Source organism: Lycium ferocissimum, unplaced genomic scaffold, assembly GCF_029784015.1.
Source record: "Lycium ferocissimum isolate CSIRO_LF1 unplaced genomic scaffold, AGI_CSIRO_Lferr_CH_V1 ctg4992, whole genome shotgun sequence".
Taxonomy (NCBI): domain Eukaryota; kingdom Viridiplantae; phylum Streptophyta; class Magnoliopsida; order Solanales; family Solanaceae; genus Lycium; species Lycium ferocissimum.
In genome coordinates this window covers 46350-52349 of record NW_026725830.1, presented here as the reverse complement: position 1 = coordinate 52349, position 6000 = coordinate 46350, and positions in this window count along the sequence as shown.

Sequence of the window (6000 nt, the reverse complement as noted above, 5' to 3'; positions counted from 1 at the left end):
ACATTCTTTAACTCAACCTTAACATATAATCAATTCCATAATCCTTTCTATAAATCATTTCTTTTGAGTTAGTCGTGAAAACCTTCTCTTTATATTAAGCCACAGCAGAACTCATTTGTCGACTTTCCCTGAATCCCCCAACAGACCTTGTTCCTACAAAACCTCGAATGTAACCAATTTTAATCCTTCGAACTACTAATCATCTTCCTCATTAACCATTCTTCATGCACACCAAGACTATCTTAAAACTCCCTTGCATTCCCTTCTATTTTCTTGTCATATTCTTCCCATTTTGTGGACATTAAGTTCCCTACTAGAATATCGTTCAATTTCTTTTCTTCCCCATGAATTATTTTCAGCAATGCCTCAAAAGATACTCTTTAGTTACTCTATTCATTTGTCGACTTGCCTTTAGATTTTGTTAATCTTATTCCCACAACAATTCTTACTTCGAACTATCTCTATAATCCATTCACAATACATCATCTACCACATATTATTTCACCGTGTGCTCGTACCTAAGCTTACTCTTTCCCCTTAAAGGCTTTACCTTATGGTGTTGTATTCCATTGCCATTCTCAATCGAAATTTCATCGCATAATCATCCTTTCGTCATCGCTTTTTGTTCTTTCACCTACAAATCCTTCAAGTTCCCTACTTGTCATTACCCAAAAATACTACTTTAAATCCCAAATCTTGCCTACAATAATCCCTAGGGATACTCAAAATAATGATGTACCCAACTATCTGTCCAGCCAGAATAGTACTTTTTATTCCAATAATTAATGCCCAATGTCAACTTGTAGTGTAATATTCATCTCATCATTCCATATCATCTTCCCATTAAGCAATCTGTAACAATCATAGACGTATAATCTTCGTGATCTCCTAAATCTTTTGTCTTTGTCCTTCTTTGGTCCTTGTCCTTAAATTTTTTTGGAGAATTTGGCAGTGCCTATTATATTTCTTACTATCCCGGCACCACACGCAGCCAAGAAAATACATACAATGCCTGCATAGGCAAATATATACATACTTAGCACATCTTAGCCACACAGGCTCTCAATATCGAAACGAAATGCAAAGATAACGAAACTTACCTCTTGCGTCATAACTAAAAATATACCTGAACCTTTATCGATCGTCCTTTTGTACTTTTCTAGTCACTTCCTCTTCCATTCATTAGCTATATACATTTCAATCATACTTGCAATATTCTTACCATATCTGACTCATAATCCTTTTTACCAATATTTACCTCTATACTGATTCCTTCAACTTATATTATCCCTGCAATCCCAATATCATCGTTTCATCTTTTCAAGCACCACTCTTCCACCGAAATCAGGGTTAGTGCAAGGAATTTCATTTCCTATGACTTTGCTCTTATCGCACGATCTTAGATATGAAAGAAGGGTAACCATCCTAAATGCCCTGTAGCCTCCTATTTATAAATGTGGCGCGCAACACACCATAAACAAGACTCTACTGGACAAGACTTTGCAAACAACCCTTAGGACGAACTACTCTGATACCACTTCTGTCACGACCCAAACCGGAGGGCCGCGACTGACACCCAAGAACCGCACTTCCCGGGCCGAGTGCGATACTTACTATTCCATCCAGGAGTCACAACTCTTCAGAACCTTTAATCTACGAAATGACGCATCCGTCGTGCAAAATAAACTTTTCAATAAAACTCTTTTGTCAAATCAGGGACTTCTCCCTTATCGTTAATTCAAAGAAAACGTTTAGTCAGAATAAAATCTTTAGAAATAAAGCATAAAAACACATCGACCTGTATGGTCGCTTTACACAACTGACGACATCTCGACGCACTATCCACAGGACATTGTCTGCAAAAGTCTCTAACATACACGAGATACCATAACATAAGTACTTCCGACTCGGCAACACTCCGAACCGAGACGTGAGCTGACCAATCCAAACATAGCCTGGGAACATCCTATAGCCAATGTCTTCTACTCATTTGTATATACCTGCGTGGCATGGAAATGAAGGCCCATGCTGTATATGGACGTCAGTACGAACAGTGTACTAAGTATGTAAGGCATGAATAACAACATAATAAGAAATATAGAACATAACAGGAGATAAAGATGACCTATACATTTGATTGCCTCTTAAGGCGGATACCATACATGCAACTTTAACCTTTTTAAATCAATATGTACATAAAATCATGGAAGACATCCGAGACATTTCAACTAACGTGCAAAGATAAATAACCACATGGCTATATCAACAAAACACATATATTTATAGAAATGCCACAACATTCCAACGAGAACAAGCCGCATGCCGTGTTAAAATATCAAGATGACACCGTTCACAGCATGACGTTCGAATTGGAAAAAAATCTCGTTTATCCCAAGGCGCGGAAGGCATTTATGATTCAAAAGGTTTGAGTGAGGGAGACACACAAGAGATTCGTGCAGAACGGAGCAGGAGATGGCATGGTTTCATGTATTTAAAAAAAATGATAGAGATCATAAATATTGATTAGTAGATCTATTACTTCAATTGTCTATGTTTAACATCTCCATGTATGCTACTATTTTGATTAAGACAACGATTAATATTATACGGATGTGATTTTGATTTTAATTTCAGATAAACACTTCAAAACACCTTAACATCAAACTTCTTCATTCATACATGATAAAATAGATGTATATGTTACAAAATTTGCCATAACAAAAGGCAAACAAAACATAACATAGCAGAGACACTACCACCACTACCACTACCACTATATATGGTAATTTGATTTTTCCGTTGTTTGAATTGCCACTACGGAATACAAAACTTATGAACACAACAACAAAACAAAAAACGGAATTCCTATGGGACCTACCCCCTTTCGTCTTCCTTGTGTCTTCTTTTTTTTGGTCCATCAACCTCGGCCAAACTCATGTCAACACTAACCGAATTATTATCGTTAGTAGTGATATCATCCAATTCCATCTTCAAACTCCCATATTGCACCAATTCCTTCTCTAAATCTCTAATTTTGTTAACCAATTTTGGGAGGATAAATTTTGATCTTGAATCAACTTCATGTCAGTTCCTCATACGAAAAAAACTTGCATTTTTGAGCCCGAAAATATCAAACATCGCAGCATAAATTTACAAATTTAATTTTTCAATAAATCAAAAAATAGGAGCAAGACCATACACCATAATAGGGACAAGACTAAGCATCTTCTTCCAGGGTTGTTTTTAGACCAAGAAGTTTGCTTTTGCAACAAATTCCGTGCTGACGCTGGACCACGGCTCTAAGCAGATAAAGATCTCTCCTCATCCATACACAATCGACCAAGGTCAATTTTTTCCATAACGAACCCTAAGAAATGAAAAATGACTAAATATGAGCAAGAATTACTCAAGAAATTTAAAACAATAAATTTCACATGAACCAATTCAAAGAGAAATAAATGAGAAATAAACTTAACTAACGAACTTCTTTCCAACGGAGCGATCAAGGTGTTGATTTTTGGAGCTATAACGATTGGAATGGTTGAAGTTATGCATTGTTTGCTTTTTTTGACAAAAAAAAAAAAATGGAGATGAGTATTAAAGGGTGGTAAGTTAAGAAGATGAAGTAGTTGGCTGGGTAAAAACGGAGGGAATTTAAATTTATCTACGTGGTATCATCGCTAAGTATCCACGCATTTTAAAACACGTTTTCGATGCTGTTTTTTTAAAGGCTATAACGTGCCACCGAGCGGTGTAGTCACGCTCTTGTCCACATCAAGAAAAAAGGGCATTTTAATACCGGAAAAAATTGTTCGTAGTAATAGACCAACGCAAAGGTTAGGTGCGTAGTTGGGATTTTGATCAAACGTTGGGGGTATTTTGAGTATTTTCTCCCCCAAACTATGTAAATCTAAGGCGTGGATAGGTCTATAATATACCAAAAGTGTATAATCTCTAACGAGCATAATACATTATAGATTAAATAGTTTGTCTATACTCTACTGCAATTGATATATAAACCAAGCCACTATTTACTTAAAAAGACTATAATTAAATAAAATAAAATAAATAAAAAAACTTGATGCTATTTTAACACTATATTAACACTTGATTATATCATATTAGGATCCCCGTCCATTATACACATGATGCAAAGAGCTTTAGAGCAAGTAATAATCCTTAATCATCAAATATTTGCCTAAAAGGTCTATAATAAAATAAAATAAAATAAAATAAAATAAATAAAAAAACTTGATGCTATCTTAACACTATATTAACTCTTGATTACATCATATTAGAGTCTCCATCCATTATACACATGATCCAAAGAGCTTTAGAATAAGTAATGATCCTTAATAAGCAAGTTAAAAGCAAAAACATGATAAGAAATAATGAATTTCATAAGAATCCAAAATTAGCATTCCTCATTTTCCCCTTCTTCCATATCCCTACGCCTCCCCCCAGCTATCTACACTCCTCCGCATCCATTTTCGGCTATTCCATCCATTTTGTTAAAGATCTGTGTATTCAGATTTCCTTAGAATTCTGTGCATTTAGATTTCCTTGAATCCACTCTCCCTACTTGAATCTGTGAAATATAACTAAACTATATCCTTTGGTTCTTGTTCAGCTCTTTTTCTTGTTTTAGGAGGTAGACTGATTTTTGTAATTTGCACTACTGGGTTTCTTTCACGGAGAAATTCGCTAGAGTGAAAGGTTGTTGCCGGCAGCAAAGAGGAAAAGGGTGAAGAGAGAGATCTCTTAACTAGAGTTAATATTTTAGTTAACAAAATAAATCTGGTCCATTAAAAAATTAGAGAGACACGTGTAAGCTACTTAAGATGGTACTGGTCCAAATGGAGGGATGAGTTACGGGAGGGGAGCTGGATCCCTAAAAATCCCTAACTCTTTTTGTGAGCCAAGCTGGCTACGATTTCATTTACTGCATTTAGAAATTATGTTTGAGCGTACGAATTAATTTTTGTTTGCAATTTTTTATAAATATAAAAACCCACAAATTGTGAAAAATCATCAAAAAAATTTTCAATTCTTATATAATCTTAAGAAATGTAGTAGAATCATGGCTCATAATAAAATTAATACGCTACTGTAAGTGCCTTTCTAAAAAATACAATATCAATTGATCAAATTTTAGTTAAAAAAGAAAATTTAACATGAATAGTGATGTAATTACTCTTTAATATAATCCTTCCACATGATAAATATGATTGGTAAATATATTTTATCAACTTGCAGATTAATATTTAATTCAAATATTTGGTAAACATGATTGATAAATACATCTACCAACTTATGAGTCTTTTTTTATAAAATATAAATATATGAGTCAAATTTTACATTTATATTTCTTGAAATCATGATTTCAAATTTCAAATTATGCCTTTTTGAATGATTTGAGATTTCATCTCATCAGAGATAAAATCGCATGTCCAAACGGTGATTTCATCTCATGACTTCATATCGCATGGCCAAACCCCTACTTACACACTTCAGTTCCACTTTCAATGGTTCTCTCTCATTCATCTACAGTAGGAGTCCTCCTATATTTTATCAATGCATTGAATTTCTTTTAATGTTTGTAGATATCTTACGAAGGTTGTCCATTTCGTCTAATTTGTGTATGGTCTAAGCTTTCAGTTTGTGGGTAAAATATTTTTGCCATATTCTCTTCCTTTTCATTTAATTAATTTCTTCTGGTTTCTTTTTGTTTTTGCCTTTTACTTTTGGTATTCTTTTTTGGATTTCATCCGTTACTTTTTAATTTTGCTCGCTACAAAGAAGCATGGAGATGGATATTATTTTTTTTCTCTGTTTTTCCAACCATGCATCTGTTAATTTACAGGACAGACATCAAATTTGAAGTGGTCTATGCGCCTTGATTTTTTTTTTTTGCTGATATAGCTAAAAAAAGTGCTCTCACTGATTCTCCAGGATTTCAGAATTATTCGGGTGAGGATTAGTGGCTTATTTCTTATCTTG